The 15687-nt window shown below is 46.9% G+C and overlaps 1 long non-coding RNA gene across 1 annotated transcript; it reads left to right on the top strand.

Moving 5' to 3' along the window:
- Window positions 1–14322: 14322 nt before the first annotated feature.
- LOC123491584 lies at window positions 14323–14652 on the top strand. The gene is made up of 2 exons (XR_006661443.1): window positions 14323–14355; window positions 14454–14652. It is a non-coding gene; the product is annotated as an uncharacterized LOC123491584 (long non-coding RNA).
- Window positions 14653–15687: the final 1035 nt, after the last annotated feature.

Raw genomic sequence — 15687 nt, 5'->3', positions numbered from 1 at the left:
ACAGTCACACTCCAAACTCCACTATGGCCAAGACCAAAGAGCTGTCAAAGGACACCAGAAACAAAATTGTAGACCTGCACCAGGCTGGGAAGACTGAATCTGCAATAGGTAAGCAGCTTGGAGAAGATGGCTGCCGTTTTACAGCCCTCTAACCAATTGTACTATTATGTGTGTTTTTCCGCGTTATTTGTAATTTATTTTGTACATAATGTTTCTGCCATCGTCTCTTATAACCAAAAAGAGCTTCTGGATATCAGGACAGCGATTACTCACCTCGTATTGGACGAAGATTTTTTCTTCAACGAGGCGGCGCGAGGATATCATACAGACACCCGACAAGGCCCAAATCCCCGTCATTCGCGTGAGGAAGAGACGGAGATATCGTGGACGTAGATCGGGGTGCCTTGTAAGGATCTGACGGCGAGCGAGTAAACTGCCTCTTCCATCAATCCTATTAGCCAACGTTCAATCATTTGATAATAAATTGGACGACTTAAGATTACGGTTATCCTACCAACGGGACATTAAAAACTGTAATATCTTATGTTTCACCGAGTCGTGGCTGAACGACAACAATGATAACATTCAGCTAGCAGGCTATACGCTACATCGGCAGGACAGAACGGCTGACTCCGGTAAGACAAGGGGTGGCGGTCAACCAGAAGCCATGGATTACAGGAAACATCCGCACTGAGCTAAAGGGTAGAGCTGCCGCTTTCAAGGAACGGGACTCTAACCCGGACGCTTATAAGAAATCCCGCTATGACCTCCGACGAACCATCAAACAGGCAAAGAGTCAATACAGGACTAAGATTGAATCGTACTACACTGGCTCTGATGCTCGTCGGATGTGGCAGGGCTTGAAAACTATTACAGACTACAAAGGGAAGCACAGCCGCGAGCTGCCCAGTGACACAAGCCTACCAGACGAGCTAAACCACTTCTATGCTCGCTGAGGCAAGCAACACTGAAGCATGCATGAGAGCACCAGCTGTTCCGGATGACTATGTGATCACGCTCTCCGTAGCCGATGTGAGTAAGACTTTTAAGCAGGTCAACATTCACAAGGCCGCAGGGCCAGACGGATTACCAGGACGTGTACTCCGAGCATGTGCTGACCAACTGGCAAGTGTCTTCACTGACATTTTCAACATGTCCCTGACTGAGTCTGTAATACCAACATGTTTCAAGCAGACCACCATAGTCCCCGTGCCCAAGAACTCTAAGATAACCTGCCTAAATGACTACCGACCCGTAGCACTGACGTCTGTAGCCATGAAGTGCTTTGAAAGGCTGGTCATGGCTCACATCAACAGCATTATCCCAGAAACCCTAGACCCACTCCAATTTGCATACCGCCCCAACAGATCCACAGATGATGCAATCTCTATTGCACTCCACACTGCCCTTTCCCACCTGGACAAGAGGAACACCTACATGAGAATGCTATTCATTGACTACAGCTCAGCATTCAACACCATAGTGCCCTCTAAGCTCATCACTAAGCTAAGGATCCTGGGACTAAACACCTCCCTCTGCAACTGGATCCTGGACTTCCTGACGGGCCGCCCCCAGGTGGTAAGGGTAGGTAACAACACATCTGCCACACTGATCCTCAACACGGGGGCCCCTCAGGGGTGCGTGCTCAGTCCCCTCCTGTACTCTCTGTTCACCCATGACTGCATGGCCAGGCACGACTCCAACACCATCATTAAGTTTGCCGACGACACAACAGTGGTAGGCCTGATCACCGACAACGATGAGACAGCCTATAGGGAGGAGGTCAGAGATCTGGCCGTGTGGTGCCAGGACAACAACCTCTCCCTCAACGTGACCAAGACAAAGGAGATGATTGTGGACTACAGGAAAAAAAGAGGACTGAGCACGCCCCCATTCTCATCGACGGGGCTGTAGTGGAACAGGTTGAGAGCTTCAAGTTCCTTGGTGTCCACATCACGCAACGAACTATCATGGTCCAAACACACCAAGACAGTCGTGAAGAGGGCACGACAAAGCCTATTCCCCCTCAGGAGACTGAAAAAGATTTGGCATGGGTCCTCAGATCCTCAAAAAATTCTACAGCTGCACCATCGAGAGCATCCTGACTGGTTGCATCACCGCCTGGTATGGCAACTGCTTGGCCTCCGACCGCAAGGCACTACAGAGGGTAGTGCGTACGGCCCAGTACATCACTGGGGCAAAGCTTCCTGCCATCCAGGACCTCTATACCAGGCGGTGTCAGAGGAAGGCCCTCAAAATTGTCAAAGACTCCAGCCACCCTAGTCATAGACTGTTCTCTCTGCTACCGCACGGCAAGCGGTACCGGAGTGCCAAGTCTAGGTCCAAAAGACTTCTCAACAGCTTCTACCCCCAAGCCATAAGACTCCTGAACAGCTAATCATGGCTACCCGGACTATTTGCACTGCCCCCCACCCCATCCTTTTTACGCTGCTGCTACTCTGTTAAGTATTTATGCATAGTCACTTTAACTCTACCCGCATGTACATATTACCTCAACTAGCCGGTGCCCCCGCACATTGACTCTGCAACGGTACCCCCCTGTATATATAGCCTCCCTACTGTCACTTTATTTTACTTCTGCTCTTTTTTTCCTCAACACTTTTTTTTGTTGTTGTTTTATTTTTACTTTTTTTTGTTTAAAATAAATGCACTGTTGGTTAAGGGCTGTAAGTAAGCATTTCACTGTAATGTCTGCACCTGTTGTATTCGGCGCATGTGACCAATAAAATTTGATTTGATTTGGTTTGAAGAAATCAACTGTGGGAGCAATTATTAGGAAATGGAAGACATACAAGACCACTGATAATCTCCCTCGATCTGGGGCTCCACGCAAGATCTCACCCCGTGGGGTCAAAATGATCACAAGAACGGTGAGTAAAAATCCCAGAACCACACGGGGGACCTAGTGAATGACCTGCAGAGAGCTGGGACCAAAGTAACAAAGCCTACCATCAGTAACACACTACGCCGCCAGGGACTCAAATCCTGCAGTGCCAGACGTGTCCCCCTGCTTAAGCCAGTACATGTCCAGGCCCGTCTGAAGTTTGCTAGAGTGCATTTGGATGATCCAGAAGAGGATTGGGAGAATGTCATATGGTCAGATTAAACCAAAATAGAACTTTTTGGTAAAAACTCAACTCGCCGTGTTTGGAGGACAAAGAATGCGGAGTTGCATCCAAAGAACACCATACCTACTGTGAAGCATGGGGGTGGAAACATCATGCTTTGGGGCTGTTTTTCTGCAAAGGGACCAGGACGACTGATCTGTGTAAAGGAAAGAATGAATGGGGCAATGTATCGTGAGATTTTGAGTGAAAACCTCCATCCATCAGCAAGGGCATTGAAGATGAAACGTGGCTGGGTCTTTCAGCATGACAATGATCCCAAACACACCACCCGGGCAACGAAGGAGTGGCTTTGTAAGAAGCATTTCAAGGTCCTGGAGTGGCCTAGCCAGTCTCCAGATCTCAACCCCCATAGGAAATCTTTGGAGGGGAGTTGAAAGTCTGTGTTGCCCAGCGACAGCCCCAAAACATCACTGCTCTAGAGGAGATCTGCATGGAGGAATGGGCCAAAATACCAGCAACAGTGTGTGAAAACCTTGTGAAGACTTACAGAAAACGTTTGACCTGTGTCATTGCCAACAAAGGGTATATAACAAAGTATTGAGAAACTTTTGTTATTGACCAAATACTTATTTTCCACCATAATTTGCAAATAAATTCATAAAAATCCTACAATGTGATTTTCTGGATTTTTTTTTCTCATTTTGTCTGTCATAGTTGACGTGTACCTATGATGAAAATTACAGGCCTCTCTCATCTTTTTAAGTGGGAGAACTTGCACAATTGGTGGCTGACTAAATACTTTTTTCCCCCACTGTATATAATAAATTATCAAGCCTGCAAGCAATTCAAGACAATATTATTATGGTGGGGGATTATAATACTGTTTTAAATAGCTCAATGGACCGTAAAGGAAATCACACCACAAACAATCACCCACATGTTCTTAAGGAAATTGTGAATGTCATGGATACATTAGAACTAGTAGATATATGGAGGCTTAAATATACTGATCTAGTGAGATATACAGTACATGGCGGAGACTGAATCAAGCTAGTCGTCTTGACTTCTTTCTTATCTCATTCTCGTTGGCACCAAAAGTAAAAAAAAGTGTTGATGGGGGACAGAATGCGGTCGGACCATCATAATAATAGGCATATACATTACTCTTACTGAATTTCCACGTGGGCGAGGATATTGGAAATTTAAACTGATAATTTATTTATAATTATAACAAAGGAATTTATAACTGACTTTTTCCAACATAACATAGGTACAGCGAATCCCCTTATTGGATGGGACACCTTTAAATGCGCCTTTAGAGGCCATGCAATTCAGTACTCATCTCGAAAACAAAAGCAATTTAGGTCAAAAGAGTTTATAAAAAGAAAGGAAATAGAAAGTCTATCAGAACAGATAGATCAGGGGTGTCAAACTCATTTTAGCTCAGGGGCCACATGGAGGAAAATCTATTCCCAAGTGGGCCGGACCGGAAAAATCATGGTATATATAACTTAAAAACAACAACTTCAGATTGTTTTCTTTGTTTTAATACGATCAACATACAACATAAAGCTGGAGCCTGAGGACAGTGTGTCCAAAATAGTACAAGCACAACATCACTATTAATCATAAAACACGTCAAGTTTATTTTAAAATTCTAAAGAAAAAGAACACAAACACACAATGCCTCAGTGATTAACAGAACTGTTTCACAGATCACAGAACTATATCAGGGTGTCATTTCTCAGGCAGAAATGTAGATAAAAATAATGAAATCCTGTTCCCCAAACAAGTGCAAGAACCACAGAGTCAAGAATAGGTTAAATATACAAATAAAATAAAATCAATTAAAAACAATAGCACATCAACATAAAAACATATAAACATAAATCTGAAAGCGTTGCTCAAACTCCCGTAACAGTCCAGTTATTTTATCTTTGAACCGCTTCATGTCTGCCACATGTTGGGTCGCGCACACATTTTTCAGACAGGGGAAGTGAGCTGCATCACCACCGGCAAGTTGCGTCTCCCACAATGACAGCTTCAACTTGAAAGAACGTATGCTGTCATAATACTGCGTGACAACTTTGTTGCGCCCTTGCAGCTGTTTGTTCAAGTTATTCAGGTGCTCTGTAACATCCTGTAGCATTTTTATACTTTTTTTTTTTTTTTTTTTTTTTTAATAATCTCGCGGGCCGGATTAAACCCGTTTGCGGGCCTGATCCGGCCCGCGGGCCGTACGTTTGACACCCCTGCACTACGCCGTCATGGATTAAAATCCTGCAGCGCACGCAAGGTCCCCCTGCTCAAGCCAGCGCATGTCCAGGCCCGTCTGAAGTTTGCCAATGACCATCTGGATGATCCAGAGGAGGAATGGGAGAAGGTCATGTGGTCTGATGAGACAAAAATAGAGCTTTTTGGTCTAAACTCCACTCGCCGTGTTTGGAGGAAGAAGAAGGATGAGTACAACCCCAAGAACACCATCCCAACCGTGAAGCGTGGAGATGGAAACATCATTCTTTGGGGATGCTTTTCTGTAAAGGGGACAAGACGACTGCACCGTGTTGAGGGGAGGATGAATGGGGCCATGTATCGCGAGATCTTGGCCAACAACCTCCTTCCCTCAGTAAGAGCATTGAAGATGGGTCATGGCTGGGTCTTCCAGCATGACAACGACCCAAAACACACAGCCAGGGCAACTAAGGATTGGCTCCGTAAGAAGCATCTCAAGGTCCTGGAGTGGCCTAGCCAGTCTCCAGACCTGAACCCAATAGAACATCTTTGGAGGGGGCTGAAAGTCTGTATTGCCCAGCGACAGCCCCGAAACCTGAAGGATCTGGAGAAGGTCTGTATGGAGGAGTGGGCCAAAATCCCTGCTGCAGTGTGTGCAAACCTGGTCAAGACCTACAGGAAATGTATGATCTCTGTAATTGCAAACAAAGGTTTCTGTACCAAATATTAAGTTCTGCTTTTCTGATGTATCAAATACTTATGTCATGCAATAAAATGCAAATTAATTACTTAAAAATCATACAATGTGATTTTCTGGAATTTTGTTTTAGATTCTGTCTCTCACAGTTGAAGTGTACCTATGATAAAAAGTACAGACCTCTACATGCTTTGTAAGTAGGAAAATCTGCAAAATCGGCAGTGTATCAAATACTTGTTCTCCCCACTGTATATATTATTCCACTTTTATCCACTCTCTACTAATCAATTACCCGCACATAACATACATCATATTTTAATATATTCATATTAACCAAACCATTCGTATTTCTAATGATTCTTTATTGCCACAAGTTAGTTTTACCATACCCCCCCAGGTATCATTATATCACCAGCTCATTCTCCAAACTTCAGATTTACTCATACCACATTCACACAATGCTACATCCCAAACACACAATCAATATTCGTATTACCTACAGGAATTTTCTTCTATAAAAGTACCCAAATTTGGAATGTTAACTCTGTTAACTTTTATATTTCCCAAATGTGATGATCCCCTCTAAGCTTGGCCGAAATTCAATGTGTTGACGTCATATGATCACCCCCGGACACGTGACCTGTTCCTCCAACAGGATTTCTCTCTCCCCTCCGTTAGTAAATGAATATCCACATACTATTAATTCTCCTCTCCCTAATGCAAGATTGGGCTTTCCCTTTCTCCACCAGCCTTAGAAGCTTCAAACGACCTAAAATATAGTCCCTTTCCTTACACTTTCTCCACAAAGAAAAGGCTATTATTTACAGGATTTCTTTTTGTTGTCCAATCACCCACACAGATAAGCAGCCACTCGTGCTTAAATGAATCAGACAGAATGAATCACTGAATGACTCACAGCCGCTCAAGCTAACCATTCCACCTGTACGAGATTAGCAGACCTACTCTATCTTATTATTTCTCTATACTTTGAAGCCCTGGTGGCGTTCACAACCGTTCACCTGAGATGAACGGCGCGACTTCCAATTTATGGTGTCACCTACTTGGATGACCTATTTTGTGCATCACCTCACCCAAGCTGATGCGTCACCTACTCCTGAGCAGCCTCTAACCATGATAAACAAGTTAGAGCGGTAACCGTAAGCCGTTTTAGTAATGTATGTCCCACCTACCCCCGAGCAGCCTCTAACAATGATCAACACGTTAGAGCGGTATCCATAGTGGACTTTTGGCTAGCCACCTACCCTCGTTAACGCTAGTGCAGTAACCGTAGGATTTAAGTTATTCACACTTATCAACAATAACATTGCATGCATGCTTATTTCTTATTCCAACAAAAAACTGTTTTTCTGCTAAATTTGGTCCTTAAATTCTGGAAAGAACCCTTCCGTACCCTACCCTCAGATTCAGCTTGATCGAAACACACAGTTTAAGTAAGAATGTTGCTTACCTTTGTTTAAACAGTGGCCACTGATTGTGTGATTCGTCAAAACCTCCTCCGATGGCAAAGGACTCAAAGATCTCTATAAACAGGTCCTGCCGGGATCGCTAATTATGTTGTGGAAAATAACCACTATACTTTATAAAAAATCAATGGTCTTACAGGGTTTTTGTTGCATCAAGAATGACTTTATTTTTTATTCAACAAAGCCAGGTCAATCTGCAGATTGGAACCCCCTATTTTTCTCTCCCGCCATCTTATATAGTGCCCTCTTCAGTTTCCCGCTCTTTTATTGCTCCGCCCACAGAGTACTACAATCAATCCTTATCTTGCAAAAACACTAATGTTTAGTTTAAACTCTGTTCAACCCCGGCTCTTTTCACTGTGTTTGAAGATAGAAACAAAAGGCCCAAGCCAGTTTCAGTCTCTGATATGATAAGACAACCATGGATCTAAGTAAGAGAAAGCAATTTGACCCTGGGTCAGTTTCCCTCTTTTACCCACACACACAGTGAAATGATGCGATTACATTCCTGGCCCAGTAACAAATAATTCTAACTCTATGTTCGTGATTAACCCAGTTTTATCTGATAATCCATTAAAAATACACATCAATCTTTCCATAGTGGGGTCATAATAGTTCTTAGGTCAAACCGTTCGGACACTACAGACGTTTACGTGAGAAGACCGATTTTCAGGATGTCTCATGCTCTGACAAACACCGCTCTAGCTCTGTCACTTTTCACCACAGATGCGGAAGTGGGACACTGGCTGATGCGGTGGATTGAGACGCATCCTAGGCAAAAAAACGGATAACTCTAGCTTAAACGGACGGATTTTGATGGGGATTTTGTTGTTATGTCATTTAGATTCATGCACCGGTGCGTCAGTCGACTCTAGGGGGTTAAATAGAACATCTCCAAACAATAAGGAACGAGAACAGCTGTTCTTAGTACTGTAAACCTAGACATGTCTGTCTCTGACACAAACCAACAATATTACTTAAATGACTATCAAGGGATCTGGATCTACAGCTCTAGCTATCTTAATATATTAAGATGTAGGTTTAAGGTTTAATTTATTTGCACCAAAGAAAATAAGTAATAGACAACAATACAGATAAAAACAAATAAATAAAAACGGTGTGCAGGTTTGAAGCCCAAGGGCTGATATAAAAACCATACCACAAAAAAAACAATACCAAATACATAAGTACAAAATAAAAAGCTTTGTTAAAACTGATAATAAAACCCACTAATCCTAAATATACAAATGAACCGATCAGCAATCACAATTCTTTTTTTTTTTAAATAATTGTAATTTACATGACTTGACATTCAGAAACCACAGAAAAGGAGTGGCCATGCCATGCACCCGGAGGGTAAACAAATCTCGTTTTTACTTTGTACACTTTGTACTACAGCTTGATTTCCTGAATAGATCAATACGCCTCCAGGTTATACAGTCTATCTCCATAACTACTTCCCTGACCCCTGTCTGACAAACACACCAATATGAACACTGACTTACCTCACACAGTGACTGGTCTCTCTTGATGAATACACTATATATAGAAAAGTATGTGGACACCCCTTCAAATGAGTGGAGTTGGCTATTTCAGCCACACCCGTTGCTGACAGGTGTATAAAATTGTTACGGTTCGGCACTGTTGTTCTTGTTCCCTCTTGTTTTCTGTTTCCCTTTTTCCCTGTGTGTGTGTTGTTTGTGTCTGTCTCCCCCTGCTGTGCAGCCCAGTCAGAGGATCTAGGTCAGGGGGCGTGGCCATTCTCTCACAAGATCAGTTACATCCAGCTGCGGCTCATTGTCACCAATCAACAAGCAGTTATCTACCCGGGCTGGACACCTCTCCAGCGCCAGTTCGTTCCTTCACCACCTGTGGTAACTTGGCTCCGTACAGGAGTCTCAGTTTAGTTGTTACTCTCTTAGCTTTATAGTTGTTTCTGCCAAGTTTGTAACCTGTTTTCTTCTTCGACCAGATCCCGTCGATTCCTGCTGCCTGCCTGCCTGCCACTCCCACGCCGCAACCCGCTCACCAGTTGTCTGTTATCCTCGGCATCCAGCTCTCGGTGCTACTGGCTCTCCTCACCACGCAGCTCCTACCCCCGGTCTGTAGCTGCTCCACCCTGCACTACTCCTCTCTGCCAAAACCCCCTGAATAAAACAACATCATATTCACCCTCGTTGTCCGTGTGTCCGTCTCTGCGCCTGAGTCCCCACCAAATCTAACAGAACGAACTGGCCATACATGGACTCAGCAGAGACGCCACATGAAACAACGGGGTGATGGCGCATAACGCGCCCTCCATTCACAGGGAATGTTATTGGGACAACACGACCAACTCATCGGGTCTCTATTGGATAACAACCAGCGGTTGTTGGATCAAGTATCTCAGCTCACCTCTCAGGTAGCTAACCTGGTAACACTCACTACTCTTCCTCCCTCTGCTTCTCCTCCGCCTGCTCCTCCTACAGTTGCTCCAGGCTCGGTTTTCGCTCCTGCCTCTTCGGGAACCCCCCTACGACCTCACCCGAACCTTTTACCGGGGACCTGAACAAATGCCGTGGTTTCCTGCTTCAGTGCCGCTTGGTGTTCAAACAGAAGCCCCTGTCGTTCTCCACGGAATCCTCAAAGGTACATTACGCTCTGGGGTTACTAAGGGGCAAAGCTTTGATTTGGGCAGAAGCGGCTTATTCTACTCAGCAGATTGCCAGCCTGTCGTTTGACGATTTTTCCTCTCAATTGGAGATTGTGTTTGATCACCCGGACCATGCCGGGACCGCCACAAAGAGACTATTGAAGCTACGACAGGGCATGGGTTGCGTGGCTGAATACGCCATTGATTTTTGACCTTGGCAGCCGATTCCAAGTGGAATGACGACGCTCTTCAGGGAGCGTTTGTTAACGGTTTGAGTGACACAATTAAGGATGAACTAGCTGTTCGTGAGGAGCCTGCTAACCTTCATTCTCTCGTTTCTCTTGCTACCCGTATAGACAACAGGCTACGGGAGAGGAGACAGGAGAGGAGCGGTCGGGTCCGCACTGCAGGGGGGCCCTCGCTTTCTGCAACCCGAGCAACACCACCACTCGGACACCGCCCATACACCTCAGCGGATCCCTCCACGGAACTGGACGAGCCCATGCAGCTGGGCCGTGCTCGTGTCTGTCCCCTGCCGAAAAGAACGGCGCATGCGGGCTGGTGAGTGCGTGTACTGTGGGGACCGCACTCATTTTCTGGTTAACTGTCCGGTTCGCCCCAAAAGACAAAGCTTTCAGGTAAACGTGGGCGTACTTGCAAGTGTTACACCTGACTCCATGCCCACAGCACCCGTCTAGTTATCCCAGCTACAGTCCAGTTCAGGAATCTGTCTCTCCCTTTAGCTGCTCTCATTGACTCTGGTGCTGAGGATAGTTTCCTGGACATTGACCTTGTTACTCAGGCTGAGATCCCTGTTAAGCCCCTGCCTAAGCCTATTACAGTAACCGCTATTGACGGTCATCAGTTTGCCAACATCACCCACCAAACTGTCCCCGTTTCTCTCATACTGTCAGGCAATCACAAAGAAACCATCCAGTTTAAAGTAGTCTCCTCCTCTGCCTCCCCTCTTATCCTCGGTTTCCCTTGGCTTAGCCTTCACAACCCCCATATTGACTGGCAAAACCACAAGATACACAGTTGGAGCACTCACTGCCATTATGCTTGCCTTGGGTCGGCTATTCCGCCCTCTGTAGGTTCCCCTGCATCCCCTGTCAAACCCCCAGACCTCTCTTCAGTCCCTGACGAGTACCTGGACCTGGCCGAGGTATTCAGCAAGTCCAAAGCACTTTCACTACCACCTCATAGGCCATACGATTGCGCCATTGAGTTACTGCCTGGAGCCCCTTTGCCCATCCAGTCGGCTTTTCAATCTGTCCCGTACTGAGAGAGAAGCTATGAAACCACATAGGCGACTCTCTAGCCTCTGGCCTCATTCGTCCCTCATCTTCCGCTGTTGGGGCGGGGTTCTTTTTTGTTGAGAAGAAGGACAAAACATTACGCCCCTGCATTGACTACAGAGGACTTAATAACATCACAGTCAGAAATACGTACCCCCTGCCTCTCATCAACTCAGCTTTTGAACCCCTTCATGGAGCTACCGTGTTTACTCAAACTCGACCTGCGTAACGCTTACCACCTCGTTAGGATCAAGCAGGGAGACGAATGGAAAATCTGCTTTCAATACCCCCTCTCGGACATTTTGAATACCTAGTCATGCCATTCGGTCTCACTAACGCCCCAGCAGTGTTTCAGGCCATGGTTAACGATGTGTTGAGGGATTTTCTACACCGTTTTGTGTTTGTCTATTTGGATGACATTCTTATATTCTCTAAGTCACAGGATGAACACGTCTCCCACGTCCGTCTGGTTCTCCAACGCCTCATGGAAAATAAACTATATGTGAAGGCAGAAAAGTGTGAGTTCCACCGGCAGTCCGTCCCCTTTTTGGGTTTTATTATCGAGCGGGGACAAGTGTCACCAGACCCTGACAAGATCAGAGCAGTTGCGGAGTGGCCCACACCCACGTCCCGGAAGCAGCTACAACGCTTCCTGGGCTTCGCCAACTTCTACCGACGCTTCATCAGGGGTTTCAGCCAAGTGGTTGCCCCCTGACCAAGCTCACCTCCCCTAAGGTGCCATTCCTGTGGACACCGGAGGCCGAGTCAGCCGTGAGTACACTGAAGGAACTATTCACCACCTCACCAGTTCTTATTCATCCAGATGCTAGTTTGCAGTTTATTGTGGAAGTGGACGCCTCTGATTCAGGGGGTGGGGCTGTCCTGTCACAACGTTCCTCCACGGACCAGAAGATCCATCCTGTGGCCTTTTTCTCGAGGAGGTTGACCCCTGCGGAGAAGAACTACGACGTGGGTAACCGGGAGTTGCTTGCTGTTAAGTTGGCATTGGAGGAGTGGAGGCACTGGCTGGACGGAGCAGAGCAACCCTTCATAGTCTGGACAGACCACAAGAACCTGGCTTACATCCAGTCATCCAAGAGGCTAAACTCCCGTCAGGCCAGATGGGCCCTGTTTTTCAGCAGGTTCAAGTTTACTTTAACATACCGTCCTGGCACACGCAATGTCAAGCCTGATGCTCTCTCTCGCCAGTTTACAGACAATGAAGACTCCAGCAATCCTGAACCTATTCTGCCCGCTTCCTGTTTGGTGGCGGCTGTTCACTGGGAAATCGAGTCCCTCGTCCGATCGGCTCAAGAGTCGGAACCTGGACCGGCCGATGGTCCCTCCGACCTTCTCTATGTTCCCGAGCCGTGCGGCCGCAAGTGCTCAACTGGATCCACACCTCGAGCTTCTCCTGCCACCCTGGTATGAACCGTACACTGTCGCTACTGAAGAGGCACTTTTGGTGGCCATCTGTTGAGGCTGACGTCCGGGGAGTACGTGGCGGCCTGTTCCATCTGTGCCCAAAATAAGGCCTCCCACCGGGCTCCTTCGGGCCTGCTGCGGCCTCTCCCAGTCCCGAGTCGTCCTTGGTCTCACGTGGCCTTGGACTTCGTCACTGGACTTCCTATGTCGGAAGGTAATGACACCATACTCACCATCGTGGACAGATTCTCTAAATCTGCCCATTTTGTTGCATTACCAAAATTACCGTCTGCCAGTGAGACGGCCGACCTCTTGGTCCTACATGTATTCCGTCCCCCCATGGAATACCTGTGGACATAGTGTCCGATAGAGGTCCACAGTTCATTTCTCGGGTATGGAAGGAGTTTTGTTCTGCTCTGGGTGCCTCTGTCAGTCTCTCATCAGGTTTCCATCCCCAGTCCAATGGCCAGACTGAGAGGACCAATCAGGACCTGGAGGCTGCTCTACGCTGTGTGACATCCCAGAACCCCGTCCACCTGGGCCAAACACCTCCCGTGGGTCGAATATGCCCACAATTCCCTCACCTCATCTGCCACTGGTCTCTCACCATTTGAGGCGGCTTTGGGATACCAACCGCCATTGTTCCCGTCTCAGGAAAAGGGAGTTAGCCGTCCCATCAGTTCAGGATAACCTTTGTCGCTGCCGCAAGGTGTGGGTGGACACCCGTGAGGCCCTTCTACGGACAGCAGAGCGCAACAAGAGAGTGGCGGACAGACACCGGATAGTCGCTCCCCAGTTCCAGCCTGGTCAGCGAGTCTGGCTCTCCTCCAGCAACATCCCTCTACGCACGGACTCCCGTAAGCTGTCGCCCCGGTATTTGGGTCCTTTCGTGATCGACTCCATCATCAACCCTTCGGCTGTTCGGTTGAAGCTTCCCCAGGCCATGAGAGTCCATCCTACATTTCACGTGTCCCAGCTTAAACTGGTCTCCTCCAGCCCTTTGTGTCCGCCGGTGGATCCCCCTCCGCCACCGCGTATTATTGACGACCATCCAGCCTACACGGTGCGGAGACTGCTGGACGTCCGGAGGCGTGGTAGAGGTTTTCAGTACCTGGTGGACTGGGAGGGATATGGTCCCGAGGAGAGGTCCTGGATTCCCGGCGGTTTATACTGGACCCGCAGCTGGTGGCTGACTTCCATAGGGACCACCCTGACAAGCCGGGGGAGTCGCCGGGTGGCGCCTGAGGGTACTGTTACGGTTCGGCACTGTTGTTCTTGTTCCCTCTTGTTTTCTGTTTCCCTTTTTCCCTGTGTGTGTGTTGTTTGTGTCTGTCTCCCCTGCTGTGCAGCCCAGTCAGAGGATCTAGGTCAGGGGGCGTGGCCATTCTCTCACAAGATCAGTTACATCCAGCTGCGGCTCATTGTCACCAATCAACAAGCAGTTATCTACCCGGGCTGGACACCTCTCCAGCGCCAGTTCGTTCCTTCACCACCTGTGGTAACTTGGCTCCGTACAGGAGTCTCAGTTTAGTTGTTACTCTCTTAGCTTTATAGTTGTTTCTGCCAAGTTTGTAACCTGTTTTCTTCTTCGACCAGATCCCGTCGATTCCTGCTGCCTGCCTGCCTGCCACTCCCACGCCGCAACCCGCTCACCAGTTGTCTGTTATCCTCGGCATCCAGCTCTCGGTGCTACTGGCTCTCCTCACCACGCAGCTCCTACCCCGGTCTGTAGCTGCTCCACCCTGCACTACTCCTCTCTGCCAAAACCCCCTGAATAAAACAACATCATATTCACCCTCGTTGTCCGTGTGTCCGTCTCTGCGCCTGAGTCCCCACCAAATCTAACAAAAATTGAGCACACCGCCATGCAATCTCCACAGACAAACATTGTCTATGGACTTTTGGTCATGTAGTGTACATATTTTTTTATCTCAATGAGATCACCAGGTTAAATAAAGGAGTCATTCAAAAACATGGAGGTGACCCCAGCATGACCTTCTCCCCTGTGTGACAAAACTCTCGCACAACATCATTGTTGTGTCACACAGTTAAGAAGTAATTGTTGTGTCGTTTTAACCAACAGTTGACATTTTGGACAGTAGAGTGTTGAGAAACATTATTGTGTGATTTCCAATTTCTGCTGATTCTATCACTGTTTTCTCAGGCCTCGCAAACCACAAAGGCTCAAATATGGACATACAGTGGGGGAAAAAAGTATTTAGTCAGCCACCAATTGTGCAAGTTCTCCCACTTAAAAAGATGAGAGAGGCCTGTAGTTTTCATCATAGGTACACGTCAACTATGACAGACAAATTGAGAATAATAATCCAGAAAATCACATTGTAGGATTTTTTATGAATTTATTTGCAAATTATGGTGGAAAATAAGTATTTGGTCACCTACAAACAAGCAAGATTTCTGGCTCTCACAGACCTGTAACTTCTTCTTTAAGAGGCTCCTCTGTCCTCCACTCGTTACCTGTATTAATGGCACCTGTTTGAACTTGTTATCAGTATAAAAGACACCTGTCCACAACCTCAAACAGTCACACTCCAAACTCCACTATGGCCAAGACCAAAGAGCTGTCAAAGGACACCAGAAACAAAATTGTAGACCTGCACCAGGCTGGGAAGACTGAATCTGCAATAGGTAAGCAGCTTGGTTTGAAGAAATCAACTGTGGGAGCAATTATTAGGAAATGGAAGACATACAAGACCACTGATAATCTCCCTCGATCTGGGGCTCCATGCAAGTTCTCACCTCGTGGGGTCAAAATTATCACAAGAACGGTGAGCAAAAATCCCAGAACCACACGGGGGGACCTAGTGAA

Source organism: Coregonus clupeaformis, chromosome 9 (assembly GCF_020615455.1).
Source record: "Coregonus clupeaformis isolate EN_2021a chromosome 9, ASM2061545v1, whole genome shotgun sequence".
NCBI lineage: Eukaryota > Metazoa > Chordata > Actinopteri > Salmoniformes > Salmonidae > Coregonus > Coregonus clupeaformis.
Note: the sequence above shows the minus strand (reverse complement) of the source record. Positions and strands in the feature narration are given on the sequence as shown.